Consider the following 15,165-nt stretch of genomic DNA (forward strand, 5'->3'; position numbering starts at 1 on the left):
CTTCCGTCTCCTGCATCTGTTTTATGCAGGAAACGGAAACCTGCAATAAGGACAGTGAACGCAGATGTGAACGAGCCCTAACCCCCCAATGGGGAACCAACAAGCAACTTCTCACATGGTGCAACCAATAGGTGCAACTTTGTTCCACCTCTAAGGAGTCAGCGATTGATTGCCTAATGACCTCTACCATTTAAAGTAATATGAGCATATAAAATGATATACACGTCAGTGCAAGTAATTCCCAATGCTTGATACAAGAATGTACAACGTAACAATAAACCTTCTGTGCGCCAATCTACTGCACTAAGCCCTTTACACTGCGGTCCTGTCATAACTGTTAAAAAAATATATAAAAAATAAGGTTAATAACGAGTAAGTAATTTATAAGTAAAGTTCATAAGTGTACTAATAAGTGCATTGACATAGTAAGTGACTTCCATAGTAGGACGCGCAATGCAGTGCGTAATTGTATACTCCAAACTGGGCTGATTCCGAAAATGTCGATATCTTAATAATCTGGCACACAATACAATGACAACAGGAGAATAACTTAGAGACCTGCGGACCAAATGCATTAACTGGTTGTGTCTATCAATGGTAACTATGCACATCACCTATGCTTGAGAAGGTAACTGGTACTGATCCATGGAAACATTGTTTATACAAATGGACTGATATTTCTTCTGAATTATGATTTCAGCGCAACTGGCAACTCTCACTTCATCACGGATTCATTACTAGGCTGAGGCCCCACGTTGCAGAATTGCATCTTTTTTGTTGTTGTCAGGAGTGGAGCAGAAAGTAGAAGTATAAGAACTTCCTATATATTTCTCATTCCTGTTTTTAGCTATTCTTGGCTTTGGTGGAAAAACTGCTGCAAAATCTGCAACAAAAAAAGCTTCATTTCTGCAACACGAGGCCTCAACTGTATGCAGGGGTCCCACGTTGTGAAACACAATGTTTTGACTATAGCTATGTTTAAAGAGGACCTTTCATTGGTAATAGTATATACATTGTCTGCTTTTCTGGTATGTTCCCCAGTGCCAGAGATATCAGTGTCGTTATTTTTGGTACCAATATTCCTCTCCTGTCAGCAAGGTGGGCGTTACAGCCTAGGATCATTGCTGGACTGTAGGGGACACCCTCCTGACAGTACTCTTCCATAGCTTTGTGTTGTGGTTGTGACTCACAGCCCAGCAATGATGTTGAGTTGGAAGAGCCACGCTTCTGACAGTGGACGGATATCAGTCCCATAACTAAAGACACTGATATCTCTCTCAGCTTTCTAGTAGTATATAATACCGCCAGTGTCGGAGGACATGAAAGAACCTCTTTAAACCAAAGTTTGTCAATGTCATCAAGGGGTTAAGGGTTATATTTTCACCAATGTGAACAGAAGCAGCCTGCACTACATAAAATATGACACGACATGTAATTCCTATCACTTGCCTTTTGGGAAAAGGCCTATTTACAGAGTTTTCCTAGAGAGAGCGCTATTAGATATACCTTGTTGCGGACCCTCTATGGGCAGCTGCTAAAAGATTAAGATAACATTTTGTTTTTCACATTAGATGCCATCACATATTTGTAAACATGCTTTTGTGCATTGTCAGTAATGATTCCCTTTAGCATTGGTTGCTTTAATTATTTTGTTTCTTTAAGACTTCATACAGACTTAAACGTATTAATATTTCTTCTCATGTTATGTTCCTGAGCGCCAAGTACCATTTCAAGCCTATTTTAATGCCTCCTGCCATGTGTAATTTATGTGTCTAAAGTATGAATAGAAGAGGACATCAATAAAGTAAAGGAAAATTCTCTATACATATTTATCTCGCGCTTGATTATTCATCAGGGGTGAGAATAATATAACATTCTCACCTTCAATGTAAGGTGGAACAGAAGAAAAAACTCTCTGAAGACTTATTACCATATCTCACTTTTCATAAATGTAATAGCGGATGCAGTTTTGTTATAGGAACCATAGCTTGAAAACATTTCAGTAAAAATGTCCCAAATATTCCCTGGAACATCCATTTGGGATAAAAGCACAATTACATATGTAAAAGTACAAAATATAAAGTGAAACCTTGTGGAGATGATCTCTGAAAGTTTATTGAAAAGTGGTCTTCGGCAGGGGTGGTCTTCTTATTAGAGAAGATGGCAACTATGCATAATACTCGGTGCAAGGAAATGACACATAACCTGAATAAGGGGGGGGGGGGGGGGAATGTGTATATTTCTGCGTTTTTTGTTTTGTTTTGCTTTTTTAAACAATGCCTTTATCCTATTGTTTTTTCCACACTTGTGGGTGCAACAGCCAAATGTGCTGCTTTTCTGCAATGCCTAAGGATAAGGTCAAAGTACAGATTGCAGCAAAGACACAGGAGAAAAAACGCTAGAAAATCCGCTGGTATCCCATCCACTTTGCTGTGATTATTAAATCCTACAGTGTTTTTCCCAAATATCCCATTTGGTATCTAATTTATTTTGATGGCAAATGACCAGTATCAAAGATGCTCACCAGTAGCAGAAGATTTGTCGAGAAATAATGACACAATGTAGCACACAGCGACCATAGACATCAGAGAAATGATCTCCATACTTAACTCTTTGTATGTCTCATAAATGCAGATCAGGGCTTTTGAAAGGAAAGACTTGCCAGATATACTGTATAGATATATGCTGTACAGTAATATATATTAATTCATAATAGTAAATAATATAACCACTGTATGGGCTCCCAAGCAGTCAGTGAAAACAGTGAATGCCCGATGTTTCACCTACCAAAAACAACACACGCCTTGACTTGTTTGGCCCTTGTCAGAAAACCAGCCATTATTTTATTGTGCTACCTTCTCCTGTATGTAGTGTGCCTGCCTGATAACCTGTCCAAACCAAGGAAATTATGCTGGTTTTCTAACAATTGCCAGACCGTAGAAAGTCCTTGTCACGGGATGGTTAGAGTCTATACTATAGGCAATGTGTAATATATATTTCATGTGGAATGTATTCTCTAACCTGTTGTAAACATCAGTGTGTAGTTGGCTGATTCGGGTCTAGTGTGTTAGCACATTGTATGCAAATCCCTCTAACTAGTGAGGACCAGTGAGGACAATGGGTGGAGATAATCTGATCAGTGTCTCCAAGAAGATGTTGGACTGTGCATTGTTCAAAAGAGACAGGGAGTCTGCTCTCCTTGGTATAGGTGAGGGGGGAAGGATCTGTGACTCAGCCCTTCCCACCCACAGATAGAGGAAGTAACAGTTTAGTATATAGATATAGCTAGCAGTTAGTATGTGTTAGCCGGCCTGTGCACAGCTCTGCAGAGAGCCAGGACTTAGTTACAGGACCAAGAACCCAAAGTTATCATTGGATTGTGACTTCTGTGGACTTATTGTTATTACGGTTGATGTGACCGCCGCCGGCTACTAACTTTGTGGATTACAATAAATTGCTGTTGTCTCCCGACCTCTTGCGTCCGTGTTGATTCAAAAGACCATCCGGAGGAAGACGTATACTTTTGCTCCGTTACAACTGGTTGGCAGCGGTGGGATCAACAGCGGACAGCGAGATGGACTACAGCAGCTCAGCGATTAATGGAGCCACAACCTCAGAATACAGTAACTGGACTATGGCAAGTCTACAAGTAAGGGCCCGGGAACTAAACCTGAGTTACCAGGGAAGAACGAAAGATCAACTGATCGAGGCACTGGAGGAGATGACCCTGCAAAGCGACCATGAGGAGGGCTGCCCCCAGGAGACAGTAGAGATACGGGAGTGGCAGGTACAGACCCAAAAGAGCAGATGGGTTGTTTTGTATGAGGAGGAATTGGCAGTGCTGGGGCTAGGAGCAACTGCGGAGCAAAGGAGTAGAGCATTACAGAGGGCTCAGGAAACGGAGAAGGAGGAACAGAGAATGGCGCATGAAAAGGAAAGAATGGCGCATGAAATGCGAATGGCTGAGATAACTACGCGGAATTATAATCAAACGCCGACCCCCAGCCCAACAGTGAGAGAACCACCATATGTCTCCCATAAACACTTCAAGACCTTTGATGAAGCGGCTGGGGATGTTGATGGATATTTTCAGGACTTCGAACACCAGTGCCACCTGATGGAAGTCCCAGAGAAGGATTGGGTCCGGTATCTGGTGGGGCACCTACGAGATGGGGCTGCGGAAGCTCTCAGAGCCATGGACCCTAGTGATCAGCGGGACTATGAGGCCATTAAAAGAGCGGTGCAGAAGTATTATGCAGTCACTCCAGAGACCTACCGAGTTCAATTCCGCTCTTTGTCTTACAATGGGGGAAGCTCCTTCCACATGTTCGCCCACAAGTTGAAGCAAGCATGCAAGCGCTGGCTAGAAGGAGAGGAGGCTGTCACAGTCGATAAGATCCTCCAAGTCATACTTAAGGAACAGTTCTTTTCCCAGTGCCCCGCTGAGATCCGTGAGTGGGTGCTGGAACGGAACCCAGCCACAGTGGAGCAAGCTGCTTCCCTTGCAGATGAGGGCCTGACCATCAAGCCGCAGTGGAAGAGGTTGTTTGCAGAGGAGCGGAAAACTACCACAGTCTGCCAGACACCCTTCAGCCAGCCACCCACCTTTCGTGCCCGGCCTCAGGATTACAATTCCCCCTCTACCCCTGCCCCAGCCCATCGGCCTCCAGCTATGAACAACCCTGTCCCTAGACAACGACCTACTGGAAGAATGCTAGAGCGCAGATGTTTTGGGTGCGGGCGGCCTGGACATTTGCAAGCTAGTTGCCCTGTTAACATGGGGGCACGGGCCACCGTGGCATCCCGGCCTATTCACTACCTGGGAACCACCCCTAGGACAGAAAGTTTGGCCCCATTTCCAGATGACTCCATGAATGACCCATCTGTTCCACCTCCAGGGGTCTATGGGATTCAGCCTTCTGCCACACATCCCGCAAACCCTCAGCGGAAGCACTTGCAGGAGGTCCTACTGGATGGCCGAACAGTTGTTGGATTCCGGGACTCGGGAGCTTTCCTAACGGTAGCGGACCCCCGAGTGGTTCGACCCGAGGCCCTAGAGGAGGGCCCTGGCATTTCTATCGAGTTGGCAGGAGGTACTCGGAGACGTATTCCTAAAGCTACCGTGGAACTCGACTATGGTTATGGACCAAAACGATGCACAATTGGTGTGATGAGCGGGCTGCCGGCCGATGTTCTGTTAGGCAACGATGTTGGAAATCTACAGTGCCACTTTGTGGGAGCAGTGACCCGAAGCCAAGCTCAGGGAGAAGCCAACATGGATCCACCGGATTTTCTGACAGATGCCAGCCCTTCAACCCTACAACTTTACCATTCAGCACCGCCGAGGGAACCAACACCAGAACACAGATGGGTTATCCCGGCAGGAGGACATATGAGCTATAGAGACTGATGTGCATTCCCCAATTTACCTGTGTAGGCCAATTGTGTCATGCACATGTTTTGAGAGGGGGAGGGGTTGTCACGGGATGGTTAGAGTCTATACTATAGGCAATGTGTAATATATATTTCATGTGGAATGTATTCTCTAACCTGTTGTAAACATCAGTGTGTAGTTGGCTGATTCGGGTCTAGTGTGTTAGCACATTGTATGCAAATCCCTCTAACTAGTGAGGACCAGTGAGGACAATGGGTGGAGATAATCTGATCAGTGTCTCCAAGAAGATGTTGGACTGTGCATTGTTCAAAAGAGACAGGGAGTCTGCTCTCCTTGGTATAGGTGAGGGGGGAAGGATCTGTGACTCAGCCCTTCCCACCCACAGATAGAGGAAGTAACAGTTTAGTATATAGATATAGCTAGCAGTTAGTATGTGTTAGCCGGCCTGTGCACAGCTCTGCAGAGAGCCAGGACTTAGTTACAGGACCAAGAACCCAAAGTTATCATTGGATTGTGACTTCTGTGGACTTATTGTTATTACGGTTGATGTGACCGCCGCCGGCTACTAACTTTGTGGATTACAATAAATTGCTGTTGTCTCCCGACCTCTTGCGTCCGTGTTGATTCAAAAGACCATCCGGAGGAAGACGTATACTTTTGCTCCGTTACAGTCCTGTATTCATGGTCTTATACACTGGCAATCAGTCAAGGCTAAAGGCTGCCACTACTAAGATGGTTAGGGAAAATCTACATGTAATGGCACCTAAATTAAGTGAGTAATGCAAGTTATCCTGCTAAAAACAGAATCTCAGTTTGTTTTCCAGGGAAAAAAATCAAACATTGCATTGCAGTTTCACTATAAATATAGAAAAAATGAAGGACTCCATTTTTGGGAGGCCGCTCTTGCTCTTTTAGTTCAATACAGGAGCGTACTGCCCAGGTGTCGGAGGTTTGACCAACACGGAAGACCGAAGAGGTGGGGTTACAGCTGAAGATGGAGGCGTCGCTGGAGAGAGCTCTCTGGCAGCAGTGGGGACGCCCCCATCGCTGTTTGAGCGCTGGGGCCTGCCCCCATTGCTGCGTAGAATTCATTTGCATACCGGTTAAAACTGGTATTTCTAAGGAACGGCGCCGCAGAGACCATGTCTATAGGTAAGAGACGAATAGCCTTTCTAAAGGCTATTCCGACATCTAAAGCACAAAAAAAGTGATTTAGTGGTAGAATCCATTTAATGATATATTTAATAAATTAAAGTATACTTTATAATTGGGATATGTGTAGAATTTATTTAGTAGACTTTCTGAGGAGAATACATTGCACACAAATTTTACCAATTTACACATCCTGTATACGTATAGAGTATATATGGTGTAATAAGGATATAATAAAGCAATAGCGATTTATGAAATCCCAATCAATGTGACAGCAACTCAGTTGATTAAAATATCAGATACTTGTTACAATTAATTTTACCCTACAAGAGGCTTTGCTTTTGCAATTTGACTCAGTCAGAGTCTTAACGGGAAAAAAAACAGCTTGAGAATTATCTTGGATAATATTTCCTTGCATATAATTGTCTATATATAACCTTAGGGAACATGTGCTAAGAAATCCTATCAAAACTGACATAGTTAACTTAAAAGGCAAAAGAAACAGACATTTCAATTACTTAGGGCAAAATTTGAGAAGTGAAAAGTTAACAATTCAAGTAGAGAGTGAATAGAAACAAAGGTCATTGAAAATTTGGAAACAAAATTAACAGTATATATTTTCAGAAATTCATGAACCTGATTGCGGCTTCACCCAATGTCTGTCTGTAATTGTTTACTATGGTGACGTCACATTATAGGGATTACTTTGGTAACTGTTATTAAACCATAAGACATTTACGGTATGCTATAAGTTAAATGGGTCGGATAGAGATGCCTGAGTCTAAACGAAAATAGGACACGATGATGGAGATTTATCAATCCCTTATACCGGATTTATGGCATAGAATGATGATATTGTGGTGCACTACAACCCCCTCCCATTGTACAAATGTGAGCGGGGAGCAGGGCTGGCTGAGTTGAGTATGCCTTCAGCCTGATATCTTTATTAAAGCTCACACCAGTTTTGGTGTAGATCTCCATTTGGGATAGATCTCTATTGTAGTACAGTTGCAGACATCGATGGCTCTTCATAAATAACTAGTTCCCTGCCCCAGTTGGGCCTTTATTAAGATGTGTATACAATATACAATATACCTGGGAAATGCAGACAGCTCTTCAGTTTTCTGTAACCACAAACCACCATTAATATTGTCTTCTCTCTAGACCACCAGTAATATACTATTTAGCCCCATAAGCCATCTTGTTCCTCCATGAGACCAGGAACACAGGTTGTGTGTGTTAGAGATGAGTGAGTAGTATTCGATCGAAAAGTAGTATTCGATCGAATACCTCCCATGCATAGTTATTGGTGTACTCTGTGAATACCATGCGGTAAATGTGGTAAATATTCAATTCCCCTCCCACCTTCCCTGGCGCCTTTTTTTAAAATACCAATATCTATGGAGGGGAGGTATTCAATCGAATATACTTGCTCATCTCTAGTGTATGTCAGCTGCATCAATCTCAAATCTGGATGCCTTTCTTGAAGAGAACAATAGTACGGGTTATGGAATCTAGATCAAGGGCACGTTGATCCAGGGTTTTATACTGACTGTCAGATTGGAATCGGGAAGAATTTTTTTCCCATTGAAATGGGGCATTTGGTATAAGCCTCATGGGGTTTTTGGCTTCCTCTGGATCAACACTGTAGGGGATTGTAGGGTTATAGGTTGGACTTGATGGACTGATGTCTTCCTACAATCTACTATGTAACTATGTAGCTGTATATTTTTCATATCAAACACCAAAAAACCCTAGTGAAGTTATATACACTACACCACTATATATGTAATTACATTTTTGTTGTGTTAAAAAGCATAAAAGATCTGCTTTTTTGATTTGCCACAATCTATATATCTTCATCAATGTATGTTTCCATAGGAGTAAATAAAGTATAAAATAGGGAAATTAAATCTTATATATTTATATACTATTGATGGCGAACTATAAAGTCCCATAACTAATACAATCATTTTGGTGCTATATTCCGTGTTAGGTTCTATCCTGTTAAATTGTTTGACAACAGGATTTTCATTACACATTTGTATTTAAAAGGATCAGATTATTTTTAAAGAATTTAGGACAAAGTTGTCAGTCAAGAGATTAAGTAACCAGAAAAAACTGTAGTCTGAAAAATCTTGTCTTTTTATTCTTTTTGAATACTACTGACTGATTTTAGCCAGGCTAACCTTAACAAAAACATATCCCAAGGCTGTGTCATAATTGTCACTTTGGATATGTTATAGTAAACAAGTTTCTTTTTTTTCCCAGGAACTGAATATTTCAAGTGTTGTGGATTTAGCTGCTTTCAGTAATTCTAAAGAAAACTGGAAATATGTGTCATCGGAAACAAAGAAAAGCCATTTTAAGTAGATAAATATTACACAAAACATTGAACATCAGTTACAGCCAGAGTTTACATTTCAATGGCTAAATTCTATACCACTCGAGTTATTATTAACTACACAGCTAACAAAATAATAGGTACAGCTGGTGGAGCACTGGGTAGAATGACAAAGCAGACATGCATCATCATGGCAAAATGCATAATAAATATATTTAGTAAAATCCCATTGCATCCTGTGCCAACTGTGAAGCAAGGAATATATATAAAATCTTGTATTTCATACTGTAATGTCTTATCAGGGAACACTAAAAATAGACAAAAATACATGGGTGTTTATTAGAGATGAGCGAACACTGTTTGGATCAGCCGATCCGAACAGCACGCACCCATAGAAATGAACGGAATCACTTGTGACGCTGACTTTGCCGGCGGCCGGCCGGCGTCACAGGTGCTTCCATTCATTTCTATGGGAGCGTGCTGTTCGGATCGGCTGATCCGAACAGTGTTCGCTCATCTCTAGTGTTTATCCCTTTCCCCCAGGTCAGTAAGAAAGCAGTACTATCAAAGGCGTTCCAAACATTCTCAGCAGCTACAGCACTGGAACTGTACAGTGATCAATCCAAAGGTGTACTCAAAGGTTCATTCACCTTGGTGCAAGAGTTCAGCTTGACTCCCTTCTACATACATCTTTCCAACCACTAACTTCTCCCCCGACGCCTACCCTCCTCATCCTGCTCAACAATAAAACAGATAGTGTGGGACACATGAATTAAGGCTGGACCAGAACATAGCAGATAATTTGTCAACGCTATGTGTAAGGTAATTGCTATAGAAGCAATTCCCCAGTAGCTGCTGGTGAACCCTGAGGGGGGGGGGCACAATAGACTGTGAGCCCTAAGATGAAACCCCCCACCCCGCTGTCCCTTCCTACTTGCCTGTCTTATCCTAAGCAATAGGTGACAACTTGTCAACGAGCCCTTCCTATTTAAGTAGCAACACAGAAAACAGACAAGACAAACAACAACAAAGGGAGGTCAGCTAGTCAAGGGGTCAGTAACAGTACAGCAACACAGTACAGAATCAAAATACAAGAGAATAGTCAAAGGGTAAACCAGAGATCAGAGGTCAGCAATACAATATTAGCAGACAGAGGAGTTTAGCAGGGACAAGGTCTAAGGACAGAGTCTCAATAGCCATGCCACCTATGTGGGCTAATGGAATGTATATAGGAAGCCAAAGATCCACCCTAGGCTGGATTGGAAGACAAGCTGTCAATCACACAGGCAAGACTAGAATTAACCATTTGATGAACAGAGGGAAACAAGAAGCAGGAGATGGGTGTGGTGGAAATTCAATTACAGAGATAGAGCAGTGTTCACGCAGTGCAACGAAAAACACTAAGCAAAGAATCAAACTGAACTTTTTTCCGGAACTGCAACATGCGAGCGTAGGGTGGCGCAGAGACCCGAACAGGCAGAAACATTACAGCTATGTATACCATTTGCAAGGCTAAACATGGACATGATACAGCCACAGATGAAATCCACATCACCAAGTCAGCCACCACCGATCATGTGGAATTTATTGATTAACCATTTCACTACCGGGCTATTTTCCCTGGTTCAGCACTGGACACAATTTCAGGTTTTTTGTACATTAAAGTTTTGAGTTTTCACTCGGGTTATTCAAATTTTTTTTTTTTTTTTTTGTGACATGTAGGGCTTTATTTTTATGTTATTTTTATTTTTGCATTGTTTTTTTCTATTTTTATACATAAAGGAAAATGTAAGCAAAAAAGGAAGGAAATGTTTCTCTTTTCCAAAATTTTCAGATTTTTTTTTTTACCAGTAAAAAGTGCTACAAAAAACTTTTTAAGGCTAAGGCCCCATGTAGCGAACCACAGCTAAAAAGTGCTGCGGAAAAATTGTGGTGGAAACACATTGTGTTTTTTCCGTATATGGAAAACATCAGCATTCCCAAAAGTATAATTGACATGCTGCAATTTATTAAAGCTTATGGACTGTAGAGAGCAGACATAGAGGGACAAGCAAACGGGAGTAGACGGGGCCCTGTTTATCATTATCCTCCATCTCTAATTGGAGGACGGAGCTGCTTATGGACTTTTGGGCAGATTAGTCAAGCAAATTAATGAAGATATACTTCTCAAAGAAGCAGTCCATCTTTGCCATACATTTATCTAAACACAACCCCGGGTTACATGAATGACTGTGGGTTTCTGTGAGGGAGGACCTGTCAATGCAAAATGCTGCTAGAACTGCTTAAGGAAACAGATAAAATGGGACTAATTGGCTTGAGGTTTGTGGTGAAGATTCTGTAGCTAAATCGGCTTCAGAATCCAAGGGAAGATCCAGAATCCAATACGTCAGTCTCTGTCTCCCATTGAATACAATAAGAGATAGATTCAGGACAGAATTCGGCAGTGACTTTGAGTCAAAATTCTCCTCAAAATCAGCTCTTTATTCCTTTATGTGAACTTCCCCTAAGCTGGTTCCCTCACTGAGGCTGTTACCCACCATATACGTATTTGTAACCCACTACAGATATTTATCTCTACCACCTAAACTATGTATGCTATGCTTCCCTAGTCTACCAAAATATTGTAAAAAATTGTAGAAAATTGCATTTAATTGCGTATGTAACAGGGCTGATATGTGCTATAAATCTTCTGAATTATGATAACATAACGCTAACCCTACAGCCAGAAAGAGTTAAATGACAAATATATCTCTTATACATCTTTGACTTCCAGGAAGATTGTAATTCTATAACTCTCATTGTCTCTGTGGATTGACAGCTGGGACACCATCACTTCTTCTAAAATTCATTTTCAGCAGTAAGAATGCAGTACAGAAGAACCCAACCTAAACTTAAGAAAAAACTTAAGAGTCAGAATTCATATCCACATTGATGCTGCCATTGCCTTCTGGCCTTTTGTAAAAAGTGCTGTTATGGCTTGAAAGGCTCTGAGGTTTATGGACCCAGACTTCATATTATTCTTTTTACAGTATTAGCACCAAAACCTACTTTTTATAAATGTCTGTGAGTGAGAGCATTTTAGCATAATACACGTGTATAGAATACACTTGTAAAAATAACACTCCCATTGACTTCAATGAAAAACCCTGCATGCAGGGTTCCTATGTCCGCTTGAGAAGTTGGACATCTTCACATGCGGACAGAAAAGGACGGGCACGGAGTGCAAAAGAACGCACCCGATGCCCATTGAAATAAATGACAGGTGTCACGGACACAGCTAGTGTCCGCTCCTAATGTCCGTGACAGATTTTGAGCGGACACTAGGAGCGGACACTACATGTCGGACACCGACGGTAGTGTGAACGCTCCCTAAGTCAGGAAGATATCCACTTTTTACTTTCTTAGGGCCGGAGTTAACGTGTATTCCAAAGCAATATTATCTAACTTTAACTTTCTCCATTGATCCAGTTATTCTGATGCTGCTTATGTGACCACATCTCTCTGCTGCCATTCATTTTGGAGATCCCATGCCATGAATCTGACACATGATCTATCTCAGCTGCTTCCACACCCAGTGAAAGTCTTATACATAGGCCTGTTCTAGCGTAGTCCAAAACTTTTGGAAGATCATGTATGTGACGTGTGTTATAGCTGGATAAGAGCCATGGTGAGGCATTACGGGAAACATAATTTGGGACTATGTAGGAATAAAGAGAGGTGAAAAACTTAATCCACTAAAAAACACGGTTATTTGCAGAAACCCATGGACCCCATAGACTAAAATGGTTTCCGCCTTGTTACTGCCGTTATTTTACCCATAATGGTCAGAAAAATGCGTAGCGAAAAGTGCTGCTTGCAGGACTTTTCTCTTCACACTTTTAGGGCCCCTTCACACAGAGTAAACGCGCGTGTATTTTGGCAAAATACACTTGTAAAAATACACTTGTAAAAATCTGACTCCCATTGACTTCAATGGCATTTTCTTTTACATGTGTAAAAATACACGTCAAAATACACGTCAAAATACACATCAAAATACACGTGTAAAATGTCATTGAAGTCAATGGGAGTCTTATTTTTACACGTGTATTTTGCCAAAATACACGCGCGTTTACTCCGTGTGAAGGGGACCTTAAAGTGGAATGGTCTCGAAGGAAAAGAATAAAAACAAACACCGAGCAGACCGTAGTGTAGTACTTCTTATATTAGGGTGTTAATACGAAAGCGTGGGGGCTCACCTTGGAGGGTTGTGGATGAAAGCCACAACACTATTTGCAAATGTTAGGCCACAAAATGCTTCTCCTAGGTCGAGGCAGCAATGTTCCTGGCACCTCTCAGGTGTCAATAGCTTGGATAAAAGGACCAATAACTCAGATTCGGTGCGAATCCAGGAGTAAGGAACTGCGCACTCTTGTTTGGTAAAAAACTGCAATTTCGGCTTTATTGACAAAAAACTTTCACACAACGCGTTTCGGGCGTTATACTACGCCCTTCTTCAGGTGTACTGGTTTCTCCCAGCAGCCGTGATGTCCTTAACTCCAGTGGGTTGTGGCGGTATAATACTTGCCATGTCAACCGCAGCTATGATAGCGCCGTCACAGAACGCAGCGTACAGTCATTTTCCCTCATTTACTTTGAGAGTAAGCTTCTCAGAGTTTTTACCTCGATTGGTCATGTGCAATGAATTGAAGGATCATTGCACATGACCAATTGAGGTAAAAACTCTGAGAAGCTTACTCTCAAAGTAAATGAGGGAAAATGACTGTACGCTGCGTTCTGTGACGGCGCTATCATAGCTGCGGTTGACATGGCAAGTATTATACCGCCACAACCCACTGGAGCTAAGGACATCACGGCTGCTGGGAGAAACCAGTACACCTGAAGAAGGGCGTAGTATAACGCCCGAAACGCGTTGTGTGAAAGTTTTTTGTCAATAAAGCCGAAATTGCCGTTTTTTACCAAACAAGAGTGCGCAGTTCCTTACTCCTGGATTCGCACCGAATCTGAGTTATTGGTCCTTTTAAAGTGGAATGGGGAACAGAATCCCCAGATGGAGACCGTGCGCAGGTGTGACTCTAGCCTTAATAGTCTCATTTGAGGTTTGTATTCATTTTGAGCTATGATTAAGGGAATCGTATGAACTACTGTACTTGCTGATACAAAGCACATTTGGTTGGGGGATGTGTTTTCAATAATAATGGTCAGGTTATATGTTTCAAAAAAATCCCATGCCACACTTTCCATTCCACTTAAAGAGGAAGTTTCACAACTACCACCAATTCAAATTCTTAGCATATTTTATTAGGCGTTCGTCCGCTGATTCCAGAACTTTTTCTCCAGCTGAACATGTATCTTAAGTTGACAACACACATTAGATTTTAGACTGCTGAATTAGCAGATTTTGGCCTGTCTGTTGTAGGTTGGTCATACATAAACAGTTTGTGCCATACAGTCATCAACTAAAAGTTGGTCAGAACCAAAATCTGTTGATTTGGATATTTTGACATCTGTCTGCCGTGATCTGTTGTGTATGGGCTAGACTGATAGACCTATGAGAGATTTTTTGTAATGTGGGCATGTGTTTCTAGTAGTGTTCGTCATTCCCTGTTTTCAGCACTTCATTAACATTGAATGACTTTCATCTGTCAAGTTTGCAAGTGTTTGAGGTTAAATACTTGAAAGGTTTGTGGTTGTTCATGTGTTTGAGACAGTTGACCATATGACCAACTAACCATAGTTCAGTTCAGACACGTGATAGCAGTCTAAAATCCAATCTATATTGCCAGCTTAAAGGGGTTGTCCGGGATATTTTGAAAACCCTACACTAATCTTAACACCCTCCCCCTCCTATTTTCTAAATAACATTATTAATAAAAACTGTATATTTACCCATATTTCTGGGGCAGTTATGTGACCCCCCTAGGGACATTTTCTGATAATCCATTGACAATCCGTTTCCCCATTTCCAGAAACGGATCAACACTACTACTCCCCCCGTCCACTTCACTCATACTTAGTCATCCATGGCTTTTTCTGGTGAAACAGGTCCTCCTCCTGTACTGGCAGGAGAAGAGCGTGCACTGCTGCCATTAAATCACCACTACTGCGTGTCTATGCATGATCAGTAGAGGTGACTTGTCCTGGAGAAGGAGCACGCACAGTACAGGAGGAAGGAGGGTCCGTCTCACAGGAAGAATCCATGGAGGGTAAGTATGTAATATGAGTCAGGGGTTGGGCTAAGTAGGTAGGGAAGGACATATAGGATAGCTAGGAT

This window comes from Leptodactylus fuscus, chromosome 4 (genome assembly GCF_031893055.1).
Source record: "Leptodactylus fuscus isolate aLepFus1 chromosome 4, aLepFus1.hap2, whole genome shotgun sequence".
In the NCBI taxonomy this organism is placed as follows: domain Eukaryota; kingdom Metazoa; phylum Chordata; class Amphibia; order Anura; family Leptodactylidae; genus Leptodactylus; species Leptodactylus fuscus.